At 48.3% G+C, this 15,282-nt stretch overlaps 11 non-coding genes across 11 annotated transcripts; all 11 read right to left on the minus strand.

Moving 5' to 3' along the window:
- Positions 1-825: 825 nt before the first annotated feature.
- On the minus strand, positions 826-898 carry TRNAV-UAC (transfer RNA valine (anticodon UAC)). Its single transcript has one exon. It is a non-coding gene; the product is annotated as a tRNA-Val (tRNA).
- A 444-nt stretch (positions 899-1,342) lies between these two features.
- On the minus strand, positions 1,343-1,414 carry TRNAP-UGG (transfer RNA proline (anticodon UGG)). Its single transcript has one exon. It is a non-coding gene; the product is annotated as a tRNA-Pro (tRNA).
- A 1,336-nt stretch (positions 1,415-2,750) lies between these two features.
- TRNAV-AAC (transfer RNA valine (anticodon AAC)) lies at positions 2,751-2,823 on the minus strand. The gene has a single exon. It is a non-coding gene; the product is annotated as a tRNA-Val (tRNA).
- A 1,521-nt stretch (positions 2,824-4,344) lies between these two features.
- On the minus strand, positions 4,345-4,417 carry TRNAV-UAC (transfer RNA valine (anticodon UAC)). The gene has a single exon. It is a non-coding gene; the product is annotated as a tRNA-Val (tRNA).
- Positions 4,418-6,269: 1,852 nt separating this feature from the next.
- On the minus strand, positions 6,270-6,342 carry TRNAD-AUC (transfer RNA aspartic acid (anticodon AUC)). The gene has a single exon. It is a non-coding gene; the product is annotated as a tRNA-Asp (tRNA).
- A 1,521-nt stretch (positions 6,343-7,863) lies between these two features.
- Positions 7,864-7,936, minus strand: TRNAV-UAC (transfer RNA valine (anticodon UAC)). The gene has a single exon. It is a non-coding gene; the product is annotated as a tRNA-Val (tRNA).
- A 444-nt stretch (positions 7,937-8,380) lies between these two features.
- On the minus strand, positions 8,381-8,452 carry TRNAP-UGG (transfer RNA proline (anticodon UGG)). The gene has a single exon. It is a non-coding gene; the product is annotated as a tRNA-Pro (tRNA).
- Positions 8,453-9,786: 1,334 nt separating this feature from the next.
- On the minus strand, positions 9,787-9,859 carry TRNAV-AAC (transfer RNA valine (anticodon AAC)). The gene has a single exon. It is a non-coding gene; the product is annotated as a tRNA-Val (tRNA).
- A 1,521-nt stretch (positions 9,860-11,380) lies between these two features.
- On the minus strand, positions 11,381-11,453 carry TRNAV-UAC (transfer RNA valine (anticodon UAC)). The gene has a single exon. It is a non-coding gene; the product is annotated as a tRNA-Val (tRNA).
- A 444-nt stretch (positions 11,454-11,897) lies between these two features.
- TRNAP-UGG (transfer RNA proline (anticodon UGG)) lies at positions 11,898-11,969 on the minus strand. Its single transcript has one exon. It is a non-coding gene; the product is annotated as a tRNA-Pro (tRNA).
- Positions 11,970-13,305: 1,336 nt separating this feature from the next.
- On the minus strand, positions 13,306-13,378 carry TRNAV-AAC (transfer RNA valine (anticodon AAC)). The gene has a single exon. It is a non-coding gene; the product is annotated as a tRNA-Val (tRNA).
- Positions 13,379-15,282: the final 1,904 nt, after the last annotated feature.

The raw sequence follows: 15,282 nt of genomic DNA on the forward strand, positions 1-15,282 counted from the left end.
AATACAGCGCACCCCTGTGCTTCCCTCTGCGCCAGCTCTAAATTAGCTGCCGAGCACCAACGCAGCCATCCTTGCGCCATGGTACAAGGATGGCTGCGTGGAGGGGGAAATTGTTTTTGTTCAGGAAGGCACACCTTCCTGCACAACAGAAATCTTCAGTGGCGATATGTTCGTGCAGCACACATAGAAAGAGCAAAAATGAGGAGAAATGAAAACAGTTCTGCTCGTTTCTCCACTATAACGACACCCATTGTATTGCGCTTGGATTTTGGCGCTGCCACAGATTTACAAAAACTCGTAAAACTGGAGCAGCATCAAAATGCTATGGTGTTGCAGTGGCCCACCCAGAGCAACGCCCATTGCACGCCCCTTCCAGGGAAAGGGCTGCGTGTGAAGGGGCCGTATTTACAAGGTGGTGTTAAGCCACAAAACGTGGTTGAACGGCGTCTTGTAAATACGGCACAGTACATAGTGCCACCGGGGCGTCACTAAAGATGATGTGCCGGTGGCGATAGGGCCTTGTAAGTCTGGCCCTTTCTTTGCTCAAGGTGTATGTTCTTGGTGAAGGTAGGAAAGCCATTTTCGCTCTCATACCTTCCTTCCTTGGCTGGCTTGACCACAGTAGGCCCAGGCTTCAATGGAAAGGTCAAAAAGGGAGCAACTGACTGCCGTAAGGTGTATCGTCTTCTCTTGGTGAGTTGAGACCGATGCCCTTGGAGCGTAGTACCTCACGATGGTGAGGGATAGACACAGCCTCTTTAATTTCAATTTACCTGTCAGGTGAGGTGGTAAATGCAAATAATGTGATAAAGCACAGCAACTTGCTGTTTCTGCCCGGTCTCGAACCAGGGACCTTTCGCGTGTAAGGCGAACGTGATAACCACTACACTATAGAAACAGACATGCCTGCTTACTTGCTTCATGTGGCTATGCATTGGACTGGAACCACTGCACTGGAAACAGACACACCTGCTTTCTTTATGTGGCTATGCTTTGGACTGGAATGCAAGGACTAAGGGACAATATTCATGACGCTCAAAGCTGAGCCTTTCTGACAGGATCTCTTCCTTTGGAAGAAAGGAACTGGGATCACTTTCATTCCAAGAGGTGATTTCAAAACCAGCCCTGCAATTACTTTGGAGAAGCACTGTGCATTTCATGTTCCAACGAGAAGTGCTGCTCCAACACAAAAAAGCAGTTAGAAAGAAATCCCGCACTCCTTCATCATGCCGAACTGCCTCGACACCAGTAGAAAGCATGCAATGCATTCCACCATGGCATCTTACAAGAGTGGAAAGCAGAAATACTCCTGTTTAAAAACAGATCGAACCTATGAAGGCACGGGCTCGTCCGGGATTTGAACCCGGGACCTCTCACACCCAAAGCGAGAATCATACCCCTAGACCAACGAGCCTGCTGCTGCAAAAGCCTTTCAAACATCTTCTGAAGTGTCTTTGTGAAAAAGCAGGGCCACTTGGAGACTCTCCTTCTAAGCGTGCCATAGCAATTGATGTTTTGTGCCAAGGTTTTTTTTTTTGCCTCTAGCAAGGTAAGAGGTAGTCAAGAAGCCCTATGCTAGCAAGCTGAACTGTGGCGCTGATGAGAAAAGCAGACCCTTTCTGGTAGTTGTACGCCTCCGCAGGACCTGGGCCCTTGCACCGTAGACTTCCAGACCAGAAGCACTGAAGGGCCTGCCATCTCTTGCGCCTGAGCCAGAGGAGCACGCCTCTTGTATTCAAGCACACTTGCTCACTCAGTGCTTGATCAGGCGAGATTTATATGAGTGCCTCACAGGCCTGAAACACTCACCTGGGAGACGCGGGGTGGCTGAATTCCCAGAATGGCCTTCGATAGGAAAATCACCTCCTTTCCTCCCGACTCATTTCAGAATTGGGTGAAAATCGCAAGACAGTGTTCAGGGGTGCATGGGTACTGCCTACTCCCAGCTGCCTCTCTGTCTTCTTCATGTTAATTTCAAGTCACAAGGAGGGACCATTGCCATTCTGCTCCGCCCACCTAACCAGGAAACCCAGGTTGAGCTTGTCTGCCTGTTGTTGTTGCAGGGGCAGTGCCTTCTCTGCCCAAAAGTGGCAGGAGAGCCTCACTTCAAACGATGGAATCAACTGCTTAAGTAGAAACCAGCATGGTAGTTACAGTGATAAGGTGCAGCTCTAACAGAAGGCGTGACTGAGATGCCCCTTCCAGAAATACATGGAATGCTGATTGAGGGCCCAGCCGGAGGGTTGGTGGATTTCTTTTAATATGCTACAGCAGCTTGCAAAGATAGTGTTGTGGGGAGCTGGCTGTGCAAGCAGAGGAAGATTTAAGGGCAGAAAATAGACCTATCAGAAGTGCGATATGAACCCACAACTACATGAGCAAACCAGGATGCTTAGCTTAACTGAAGATCAAGCTCTCTTGAGGCTGCCGCCTTAGACCACTCGACCATCCTGACAGCTGAGTCTGTGTTTAGGTCTGACTCCTCAGTCTGCACTTGTCGATGCTGCCGCTTGCAATGTTCCTATCAAGGTGACAGGTTTAAAGGCCCCACAATATAACATGGCCAAGAAAAAAAAAAGTAAAAAACAGAATAAGAAACCAGGCACATGCACGACTACGCAAAGATGCAGATAACTTTTTACCGGCCTGCAATAGTAATACAAGTTTTACACAGGTCACAAGTTTTTAAAGGCCATCCCTGAGTGAGACTAAGCTTTTAGGGAGCAAACACAAAAGCAGACACTGCCCATTGTTTCTGCCCGGTCTCGAACCGGGGACCTTTCGCGTGTTAGGCGAACGTGATAACCACTACACTACAGAAACAAGCATGAGGGCTTGACTGAAGGAGCAAAATTCCCCTCATATGTTTGCCCGATTGCCTCTATACTTGATCAGCAGTTGCTCGCAAAGCGAGGAGTAAGTGTGAAAATTGCAGCGTTGTCAGCCAGCAAGCGTACACTCAGATGTACTGAAAAGTCACAGCTGCGGGTAGAGACAAATATCTGATGCCTAAATGCCTGAAACCAGAGCCTGTGAAAGCATCACACAGAGCACACTGAAAGCAAGCAGGAAGGAAGCCAAGGCATGGTGATCCTTTTTTTCTCCTGAGGCTAAAAATATTTTGCACAACAATGCTTTGAGTGGAATGAGGAATCTTCAAGCTTTGTGTATTTTGAGTAAAATTTGTGTGTTTTCTGCTAAAAAGGGTGTGTTGGGGATTTGGACCCGGACACCAACGAGCGAGGGCACAGAAGCACCACTGCTCAGACCCTGCTCCTAGGGTTGAGGGCAGAGAGTGGGCGAATACATCGCAAGGCAAGAAAATGCACATGGTTCTCTCTTCTGCAATATGACTAGAGTCATTTCCATGGTCGTCATCGAACATGACATAAAACGCCTCTATCCTTTAGACCTTTTGGCCCATAATTACAAGAGGATGACTGAGTGAGACGCTCTGCCAAATTTGGCAGCCTCGCACTCAGTCATTTTCAAAATGCAGGGAAGCGCCGTATTTAGTAGAATACAGCGCACCCCTGTGCTTCCCTCTGCGCCAGCTCTAAATTAGCTGCCGAGCACCAACGCAGCCATCCTTGCGCCATGGTACAAGGATGGCTGCGTGGAGGGGGAAATTGTTTTTGTTCAGGAAGGCACACCTTCCTGCACAACAGAAATCTTCAGTGGCGATATGTTCGTGCAGCACACATAGAAAGAGCAAAAATGAGGAGAAATGAAAACATTTCTGCTCGTTTCTCCACTATAACGACACCCATTGTATGGCGCTTGGTTTTTGGCGCTGCCACAGATTTACAAAAACTCGTAAAACTGGAGCAGCATCAAAATGCTATGGTGTTGCAGTGGCCCACCCAGAGCAACGCCCATTGCACGCCCCTTCCAGGGAAAGGGCTGCGTGTGACGGGGCCGTATTTACAAGGTGGTGTTAAGCCACAAAACGTGGTTGAACGGCGTCTTGTAAATACGGCACAGTACATAGTGCCACCGGGGCGTCACTAAAGATGATGTGCCGGTGGCGATAGGGCCTTGTAAGTCTGGCCCTTTCTTTGCTCAAGGTGTATGTTCTTGGTGAAGGTAGGAAAGCCATTTTCGCTCTCATACCTTCCTTCCTTGGCTGGCTTGACCACAGTAGGCCCAGGCTTCAATGGAAAGGTCAAAAAGGGAGCAACTGACTGCCGTAAGGTGTATCGTCTTCTCTTGGTGAGTTGAGACCGATGCCCTTGGAGCGTAGTACCTCACGATGGTGAGGGATAGACACAGCCTCTTTAATTTCAATTTACCTGTCAGGTGAGGTGGTAAATGCAAATAATGTGATAAAGCACAGCAACTTGCTGTTTCTGCCTGGCCTCGAACCAGGGACCTTTCGCGTGTAAGGCGAACGTGATAACCACTACACTACAGAAACAGACATGCCTGCTTACTTGCTTCATGTGGCTATGCATTGGACTGGAACCACTGCACTGGAAACAGACACACCTGCTTTCTTTATGTGGCTATGCTTTGGACTGGAATGCAAGGACTAAGGGACAATATTCATGACGCTCAAAGCTGAGCCTTTCTGACAGGATCTCTTCCTTTGGAAGAAAGGAACTGGGATCACTTTCATTCCAAGAGGTGATTTCAAAACCAGCCCTGCAATTACTTTGGAGAAGCACTGTGCATTTCATGTTCCAACGAGAAGTGCTGCTCCAACACAAAAAAGCAGTTAGAAAGAAATCCCGCACTCCTTCATCATGCCGAACTGCCTCGACACCAGTAGAAAGCATGCAATGCATTCCACCATGGCATCTTACAAGAGTGGAAAGCAGAAATACTCCTGTTTAAAAACAGATCGAACCTATGAAGGCACGGGCTCGTCAGGGATTTGAACCCGGGACCTCTCACACCCAAAGCGAGAATCATACCCCTAGACCAACGAGCCTGCTGCTGCAAAAGCCTTTCAAACATCTTCTGAAGTGTCTTTGTGAAAAAGCAGGGCCACTTGGAGACTCTCCTTCTAAGCGTGCCATAGCAATTGATGTTTTGTGCCAAGGGTTTTTTTTTTGCCTCTAGCAAGGCAAGAGGTAGTCAAGAAGCCCTATGCTAGCAAGCTGAACTTTGGCGCTGATGAGAAAAGCAGACCCTTTCTGGTAGTTGTACGCCTCCGCAGGACCTGGGCCCTTGCACCGTAGACTTCCAGACCAGAAGCACTGAAGGGCCTGCCATCTCTTGCGCCTGAGCCAGAGGAGCATGCCTCTTGTATTCAAGCACACTTGCTCGCTCAGTGCTCGATCAGGCGAGATTTATATGAGTGCCTCACAGGCCTGAAACACTCACCTGGGAGACGCGGGGTGGCTGAATTCCCAGAATGGCCTTCGATAGGAAAATCACCTCCTTTCCTCCCGACTCATTTCAGAATTGGGTGAAAATCGCAAGACAGTGTTCAGGGGTGCATGGGTACTGCCTACTCCCAGCTGCCTCTCTGTCTTCTTCATGTTAATTTCAAGTCACAAGGAGGGACCATTGCCATTCTGCTCCGCCCACCTAACCAGGAAACCCAGGTTGAGCTTGTCTGCCTGTTGTTGTTGCAGGGGCAGTGCCTTCTCTGCCCAAAAGTGGCAGGAGAGCCTCACTTCAAACGATGGAATCAACTGCTTAAGTAGAAACCAGCATGGTAGTTACAGTGATAAGGTGCAGCTCTAACAGAAGGCGTGACTGAGATGCCCCTTCCAGAAATACATGGAATGCTGATTGAGGGCCCAGCCGGAGGGTTGGTGGATTTCTTTTCATATGCTACAGCAGCTTGCAAAGATAGTGTTGTGGGGAGCTGGCTGTGCAAGCAGAGGAAGATTTAAGGGCAGAAAATAGACCTATTAGAAGTGCGATTTGAACCCACAACTACATGAGCAAACCAGGATGCTTAGCTTAACTGAAGATCAAGCTCTCTTGAGACTGCCGCCTTAGACCACTCGGCCATCCTGACAGCTGAGTCTGTGTTTAGGTCTGACTCCTCAGTCTGCACTTGTCGATGCTGCCGCTTGCAATGTTCCTATCAAGGTGACAGGTTTAAAGGCCCCACAATATAACATGGCCAAGAAAAAAAAAAGTAAAAAACAGAATAAGAAACCAGGCACATGCACGACTACGCAAAGATGCAGATAACTTTTTACCGGCCTGCAATAGTAATACAAGTTTTACACAGGTCACAAGTTTTTAAAGGCCATCCCTGAGTGAGACTAAGCTTTTAGGGAGCAAACACAAAAGCAGACACTGCCCATTGTTTCTGCCCAGTCTCGAACCGGGGACCTTTCGCGTGATAGGCGAACGTGATAACCACTACACTACAGAAACAAGCATGAGGGCTTGACTGAAGGAGCAAAATTCCCCTCATATGTTTGCCCGATTGCCTCTATACTTGATCAGCAGTTGCTCGCAAAGCGAGGAGTAAGTGTGAAAATTGCAGCGTTGTCAGCCAGCAAGCGTACACTCAGATGTACTGAAAAGTCACAGCTGCGGGTAGAGACAAATATCTGATGCCTAAATGCCTGAAACCAGAGCCTGTGAAAGCATCACACAGAGCACACTGAAAGCAAGCAGGAAGGAAGCCAAGGCATGGTGATCCTTTTTTTCTCCTGAGGCTAAAAATATTTTGCACAACAATGCTTTGAGTGGAATGAGGAATCTTCAAGCTTTGTGTATTTTGAGTAAAATTTGTGTGTTTTCTGCTAAAAAGGGTGTGTTGGGGATTTGGACCCGGACACCAACGAGCGAGGGCACAGAAGCACCACTGCTCAGACCCTGCTCCTAGGGTTGAGGGCAGAGAGTGGGCGAATACATCGCAAGGCAAGAAAATGCACATGGTTCTCTCTTCTGCAATATGACTAGAGTCATTTCCATGGTCGTCATCGAACATGACATAAAACGCCTCTATCCTTTAGACCTTTTGGCCCATAATTACAAGAGGATGACTGAGTGAGACGCTCTGCCAAATTTGGCAGCCTCGCACTCAGTCATTTTCAAAATGCAGGGAAGCGCCGTATTTAGTAGAATACAGCGCAACCCTGTGCTTCCCTCTGCGCCAGCTCTAAATTAGCTGCCGAGCACCAACGCAGCCATCCTTGCGCCATGGTACAAGGATGGCTGCGTGGAGGGGGAAATTGTTTTTGTTCAGGAAGGCACACCTTCCTGCACAACAGAAATCTTCAGTGGCGATATGTTCGTGCAGCACACATAGAAAGAGCAAAAATGAGGAGAAATTAAAACATTTCTGCTCGTTTCTCCACTATAACGACACCCATTGTATGGCGCTTGGTTTTTGGCGCTGCCACAGATTTACAAAAACTCGTAAAACTGGAGCAGCATCAAAATGCTATGGTGTTGCAGTGGCCCACCCAGAGCAACGCCCATTGCACGCCCCTTCCAGGGAAAGGGCTGCGTGTGAAGGGGCCGTATTTACAAGGTGGTGTTAAGCCACAAAACGTGGTTGAACGGCGTCTTGTAAATACGGCACAGTACATAGTGCCACCGGGGCGTCACTAAAGATGATGTGCCGGTGGCGATAGGGCCTTGTAAGTCTGGCCCTTTCTTTGCTCAAGGTGTATGTTCTTGGTGAAGGTAGGAAAGCCATTTTCGCTCTCATACCTTCCTTCCTTGGCTGGCTTGACCACAGTAGGCCCAGGCTTCAATGGAAAGGTCAAAAAGGGAGCAACTGACTGCCGTAAGGTGTATCGTCTATTCTTGGTGAGTTGAGACCGATGCCCTTGGAGCGTAGTACCTCACGATGGTGAGGGATAGACACAGCCTCTTTAATTTCAATTTACCTGTCAGGTGAGGTGGTAAATGCAAATAATGTGATAAAGCACAGCAACTTGCTGTTTCTGCCTGGCCTCGAACCAGGGACCTTTCGCGTGTAAGGCGAACGTGATAACCACTACACTACAGAAACAGACATGCCTGCTTACTTGCTTCATGTGGCTATGCATTGGACTGGAACCACTGCACTGGAAACAGACACACCTGCTTTCTTTATGTGGCTATGCTTTGGACTGGAATGCAAGGACTAAGGGACAATATTCATGACGCTCAAAGCTGAGCCTTTCTGACAGGATCTCTTCCTTTGGAAGAAAGGAACTGGGATCACTTTCATTCCAAGAGGTGATTTCAAAACCAGCCCTGCAATTACTTTGGAGAAGCACTGTGCATTTCATGTTCCAACGAGAAGTGCTGCTCCAACACAAAAAAGCAGTTAGAAAGAAATCCCGCACTCCTTCATCATGCCGAACTGCCTCGACACCAGTAGAAAGCATGCAATGCATTCCACCATGGCATCTTACAAGAGTGGAAAGCAGAAATACTCCTGTTTAAAAACAGATCGAACCTATGAAGGCACGGGCTCGTCCGGGATTTGAACCCGGGACCTCTCACACCCAAAGCGAGAATCATACCCCTAGACCAACGAGCCTGCTGCTGCAAAAGCCTTTCAAACATCTTCTGAAGTGTCTTTGTGAAAAAGCAGGGCCACTTGGAGACTCTCCTTCTAAGCGTGCCATAGCAATTGATGTTTTGTGCCAAGGGTTTTTTTTTTGCCTCTAGCAAGGCAAGAGGTAGTCAAGAAGCCCTATGCTAGCAAGCTGAACTGTGGCGCTGATGAGAAAAGCAGACCCTTTCTGGTAGTTGTACGCCTCCGCAGGACCTGGGCCCTTGCACCGTAGACTTCCAGACCAGAAGCACTGAAGGGCCTGCCATCTCTTGCGCCTGAGCCAGAGGAGCATGCCTCTTGTATTCAAGCACACTTGCTCGCTCAGTGCTCGATTAGGCTCGATCAGGCGAGATTTATATGAGTGCCTCACAGGCCTGAAACACTCACCTGGGAGACGCGGGGTGGCTGAATTCCCAGAATGGCCTTCGATAGGAAAATCACCTCCTTTCCTCCCGACTCATTTCAGAATTGGGTGAAAATCGCAAGACAGTGTTCAGGGGTGCATGGGTACTGCCTACTCCCAGCTGCCTCTCTGTCTTCTTCATGTTAATTTCAAGTCACAAGGAGGGACCATTGCCATTCTGCTCCGCCCACCTAACCAGGAAACCCAGGTTGAGCTTGTCTGCCTGTTGTTGTTGCAGGGGCAGTGCCTTCTTTGCCCAAAAGTGGCAGGAGAGCCTCACTTCAAACGATGGAATCAACTGCTTAAGTAGAAACCAGCATGGTAGTTACAGTGATAAGGTGCAGCTCTAACAGAAGGCGTGACTGAGATGCCCCTTCCAGAAATACATGGAATGCTGATTGAGGGCCCAGCCGGAGGGTTGGTGGATTTCTTTTCATATGCTACAGCAGCTTGCAAAGATAGTGTTGTGGGGAGCTGGCTGTGCAAGCAGAGGAAGATTTAAGGGCAGAAAATAGACCTATCAGAAGTGCGATTTGAACCCACAACTACATGAGCAAACCAGGATGCTTAGCTTAACTGAAGATCAAGCTCTCTTGAGGCTGCCGCCTTAGACCACTCGGCCATCCTGACAGCTGAGTCTGTGTTTAGGTCTGACTCCTCAGTCTGCACTTGTCGATGCTGCCGCTTGCAATGTTCCTATCAAGGTGACAGGTTTAAAGGCCCCACAATATAACATGGCCAAGAAAAAAAAAAGTAAAAAACAGAATAAGAAACCAGGCACATGCACGACTACGCAAAGATGCAGATAACTTTTTACCGGCCTGCAATAGTAATACAAGTTTTACACAGGTCACAAGTTTTTAAAGGCCATCCCTGAGTGAGACTAAGCTTTTAGGGAGCAAACACTGCCCATTGTTTCTGCCCGGTCTCGAACCGGGGACTTTTCGCGTGTTAGGCGAACGTGATAACCACTACACTACAGAAACAAGCATGAGGGCTTGACTGAAGGAGCAAAATTCCCCTCATATGTTTGCCCGATTGCCTCTATACTTGATCAGCAGTTGCTCGCAAAGCGAGGAGTAAGTGTGAAAATTGCAGCGTTGTCAGCCAGCAAGCGTACACTCAGATGTACTGAAAAGTCACAGCTGCGGGTAGAGACAAATATCTGATGCCTAAATGCCTGAAACCAGAGCCTGTGAAAGCATCAGACAGAGCACACTGAAAGCAAGCAGGAAGGAAGCCAAGGCATGGTGATCCTTTTTTTCTCCTGAGGCTAAAAATATTTTGCACAACAATGCTTTGAGTGGAATGAGGAATCTTCAAGCTTTGTGTATTTTGAGTAAAATTTGTGTGTTTTCTGCTAAAAAGGGTGTGTTGGGGATTTGGACCCGGACACCAACGAGCGAGGGCACAGAAGCACCACTGCTCAGACCCTGCTCCTAGGGTTGAGGGCAGAGAGTGGGCGAATACATCGCAAGGCAAGAAAATGCACATGGTTCTCTCTTCTGCAATATGACTAGAGTCATTTCCATGGTCGTCATCGAACATGACATAAAACGCCTCTATCCTTTAGACCTTTTGGCCCATAATTACAAGAGGATGACTGAGTGAGACGCTCTGCCAAATTTGGCAGCCTCGCACTCAGTCATTTTCAAAATGCAGGGAAGCGCCGTATTTAGTAGAATACAGCGCACCCCTGTGCTTCCCTCTGCGCCAGCTCTAAATTAGCTGCCGAGCACCAACGCAGCCATCCTTGCGCCATGGTACAAGGATGGCTGCGTGGAGGGGGAAATTGTTTTTGTTCAGGAAGGCACACCTTCCTGCACAACAGAAATCTTCAGTGGCGATATGTTCGTGCAGCACACATAGAAAGAGCAAAAATGAGGAGAAATGAAAACAGTTCTGCTCGTTTCTCCACTATAACGACACCCATTGTATGGCGCTTGGATTTTGGCGCTGCCACAGATTTACAAAAACTCGTAAAACTGGAGCAGCATCAAAATGCTATGGTGTTGCAGTGGCCCACCCAGAGCAACGCCCATTGCACGCCCCTTCCAGGGAAAGGGCTGCGTGTGAAGGGGCCGTATTTACAAGGTGGTGTTAAGCCACAAAACGTGGTTGAACGGCGTCTTGTAAATACGGCACAGTACATAGTGCCACCGGGGCGTCACTAAAGATGATGTGCCGGTGGCGATAGGGCCTTGTAAGTCTGGCCCTTTCTTTGCTCAAGGTGTATGTTCTTGGTGAAGGTAGGAAAGCCATTTTCGCTCTCATACCTTCCTTCCTTGGCTGGCTTGACCACAGTAGGCCCAGGCTTCAATGGAAAGGTCAAAAAGGGAGCAACTGACTGCCGTAAGGTGTATCGTCTTCTCTTGGTGAGTTGAGACCGATGCCCTTGGAGCGTAGTACCTCACGATGGTGAGGGATAGACACAGCCTCTTTAATTTCAATTTACCTGTCAGGTGAGGTGGTAAATGCAAATAATGTGATAAAGCACAGCAACTTGCTGTTTCTGCCCGGTCTCGAACCAGGGACCTTTCGCGTGTAAGGCGAACGTGATAACCACTACACTATAGAAACAGACATGCCTGCTTACTTGCTTCATGTGGCTATGCATTGGACTGGAACCACTGCACTGGAAACAGACACACCTGCTTTCTTTATGTGGCTATGCTTTGGACTGGAATGCAAGGACTAAGGGACAATATTCATGACGCTCAAAGCTGAGCCTTTCTGACAGGATCTCTTCCTTTGGAAGAAAGGAACTGGGATCACTTTCATTCCAAGAGGTGATTTCAAAACCAGCCCTGCAATTACTTTGGAGAAGCACTGTGCATTTCATGTTCCAACGAGAAGTGCTGCTCCAACACAAAAAAGCAGTTAGAAAGAAATCCCGCACTCCTTCATCATGCCGAACTGCCTCGACACCAGTAGAAAGCATGCAATGCATTCCACCATGGCATCTTAGAAGAGTGGAAAGCAGAAATACTCCTGTTTAAAAACAGATCGAACCTATGAAGGCACGGGCTCGTCCGGGATTTGAACCCGGGACCTCTCACACCCAAAGCGAGAATCATACCCCTAGACCAACGAGCCTGCTGCTGCAAAAGCCTTTCAAACATCTTCTGAAGTGTCTTTGTGAAAAAGCAGGGCCACTTGGAGACTCTCCTTCTAAGCGTGCCATAGCAATTGATGTTTTGTGCCAAGGGTTTTTTTTTTGCCTCTAGCAAGGTAAGAGGTAGTCAAGAAGCCCTATGCTAGCAAGCTGAACTGTGGCGCTGATGAGAAAAGCAGACCCTTTCTGGTAGTTGTACGCCTCCGCAGGACCTGGGCCCTTGCACCGTAGACTTCCAGACCAGAAGCACTGAAGGGCCTGCCATCTCTTGCGCCTGAGCCAGAGGAGCACGCCTCTTGTATTCAAGCACACTTGCTCACTCAGTGCTTGATCAGGCGAGATTTATATGAGTGCCTCACAGGCCTGAAACACTCACCTGGGAGACGCGGGGTGGCTGAATTCCCAGAATGGCCTTCGATAGGAAAATCACCTCCTTTCCTCCCGACTCATTTCAGAATTGGGTGAAAATCGCAAGACAGTGTTCAGGGGTGCATGGGTACTGCCTACTCCCAGCTGCCTCTCTGTCTTCTTCATGTTAATTTCAAGTCACAAGGAGGGACCATTGCCATTCTGCTCCGCCCACCTAACCAGGAAACCCAGGTTGAGCTTGTCTGCCTGTTGTTGTTGCAGGGGCAGTGCCTTCTCTGCCCAAAAGTGGCAGGAGAGCCTCACTTCAAACGATGGAATCAACTGCTTAAGTAGAAACCAGCATGGTAGTTACAGTGATAAGGTGCAGCTCTAACAGAAGGCGTGACTGAGATGCCCCTTCCAGAAATACATGGAATGCTGATTGAGGGCCCAGCCGGAGGGTTGGTGGATTTCTTTTCATATGCTACAGCAGCTTGCAAAGATAGTGTTGTGGGGAGCTGGCTGTGCAAGCAGAGGAAGATTTAAGGGCAGAAAATAGACCTATCAGAAGTGCGATTTGAACCCACAACTACATGAGCAAACCAGGATGCTTAGCTTAACTGAAGATCAAGCTCTCTTGAGGCTGCCGCCTTAGACCACTCGGCCATCCTGACAGCTGAGTCTGTGTTTAGGTCTGACTCCTCAGTCTGCACTTGTCGATGCTGCCGCTTGCAATGTTCCTATCAAGGTGACAGGTTTAAAGGCCCCACAATATAACATGGCCAAGAAAAAAAAAAGTAAAAAACAGAATAAGAAACCAGGCACATGCACGACTACGCAAAGATGCAGATAACTTTTTACCGGCCTGCAATAGTAATACAAGTTTTACACAGGTCACAAGTTTTTAAAGGCCATCCCTGAGTGAGACTAAGCTTTTAGGGAGCAAACACAAAAGCAGACACTGCACATTGTTTCTGCCCGGTCTCGAACCGGGGACCTTTCGCGTGTTAGGCGAACGTGATAACCACTACACTACAGAAACAAGCATGAGGGCTTGACTGAAGGAGCAAAATTCCCCTCATATGTTTGCCCGATTGCCTCTATACTTGATCAGCAGTTGCTCGCAAAGCGAGGAGTAAGTGTGAAAATTGCAGCGTTGTCAGCCAGCAAGCGTACACTCAGATGTACTGAAAAGTCACAGCTGCGGTAGAGACAAATATCTGATGCCTAAATGCCTGAAACCAGAGCCTGTGAAAGCATCACACAGAGCACACTGACAGCAAGCAGGAAGGAAGCCAAGGCATGGTGATCCTTTTTTTCTCCTGAGGCTAAAAATATTTTGCACAACAATGCTTTGAGTGGAATGAGGAATCTTCAAGCTTTGTGTATTTTGAGTAAAATTTGTGTGTTTTCTGCTAAAAAGGGTGTGTTGGGGATTTGGACCCGGACACCAACGAGCGAGGGCACAGAAGCACCACTGCTCAGACCCTGCTCCTAGGGTTGAGGGCAGAGAGTGGGCGAATACATCGCAAGGCAAGAAAATGCACATGGTTCTCTCTTCTGCAATATGACTAGAGTCATTTCCATGGTCGTCATCGAACATGACATAAAACGCCTCTATCCTTTAGACCTTTTGGCCCATAATTACAAGAGGATGACTGAGTGAGATGCTCTGCCAAATTTGGCAGCCTCGCACTCAGTCATTTTCAAAATGCAGGGAAGCGCCGTATTTAGTAGAATACAGCGCACCCCTGTGCTTCCCTCTGCGCCAGCTCTAAATTAGCTGCCGAGCACCAACGCAGCCATCCTTGCGCCATGGTACAAGGATGGCTGCGTGGAGGGGGAAATTGTTTTTGTTCAGGAAGGCACACCTTCCTGCACAACAGAAATCTTCAGTGGCGATATGTTCGTGCAGCACACATAGAAAGAACAAAAATGAGGAGAAATGAAAACATTTCTGCTCGTTTCTCCACTATAACGACACCCATTGTATGGCGCTTGGTTTTTGGCGCTGCCACAGATTTACAAAAACTCGTAAAACTGGAGCAGCATCAAAATGCTATGGTGTTGCAGTGGCCCACCCAGAGCAACGCCCAATTCACGCCCCTTCCAGGGAAAGGGCTGCGTGTGAAGGGGACGTATTTACAAGGTGGTGTTAAGCCACAAAACGTGGTTGAACGGCGTCTTGTAAATACGGCACAGTACATAGTGCCACCGGGGCGTCACTAAAGATGATGTGCCGGTGGCGATAGGGCCTTGTAAGTCTGGCCCTTTCTTTGATCAAGGTGTATGTTCTTGGTGAAGGTAGGAAAGCCATTTTCGCTCTCATACCTTCCTTCCTTGGCTGGCTTGACCACAGTAGGCCCAGGCTTCAATGGAAAGGTCAAAAAGGGAGCAACTGACTGCCGTAAGGTGTATCGTCTTCTCTTGGTGAGTTGAGACCGATGCCCTTGGAGCGTAGTACCTCACGATGGTGAGGGATAGACACAGCCTCTTTAATTTCAATTTACCTGTCAGGTGAGGTGGTAAATGCAAATAATGTGATAAAGCACAGCAACTTGCTGTTTCTGCCTGGCCTAGAAACCAGGGACCTTTCGCGTGTAAGGCGAACGTGATAACCACTACACTATAGAAACAGACATGCCTGCTTACTTGCTTCATGTGGCTATGCATTGGACTGGAACCACTGCACTGGAAACAGACACACCTGCTTTCTTTATGTGGCTATGCTTTGGACTGGAATGCAAGGACTAAGGGACAATATTCATGACGCTCAAAGCTGAGCCTTTCTGACAGGATCTCTTCCTTTGGAAGAAAGGAACTGGGATCACTTTCATTCCAAGAGGTGATTTCAAAACCAGCCCTGCAATTACTTTGGAGAAGCACTGTGCATTTCATGTTCCAACGAGAAGTGCTGCTCCAACACAAAAAAGCAGTTAGAAAGAA

Source organism: Pleurodeles waltl, chromosome 10 (assembly GCF_031143425.1).
Source record: "Pleurodeles waltl isolate 20211129_DDA chromosome 10, aPleWal1.hap1.20221129, whole genome shotgun sequence".
NCBI classification, from domain to species: Eukaryota; Metazoa; Chordata; class Amphibia; order Caudata; family Salamandridae; genus Pleurodeles; species Pleurodeles waltl.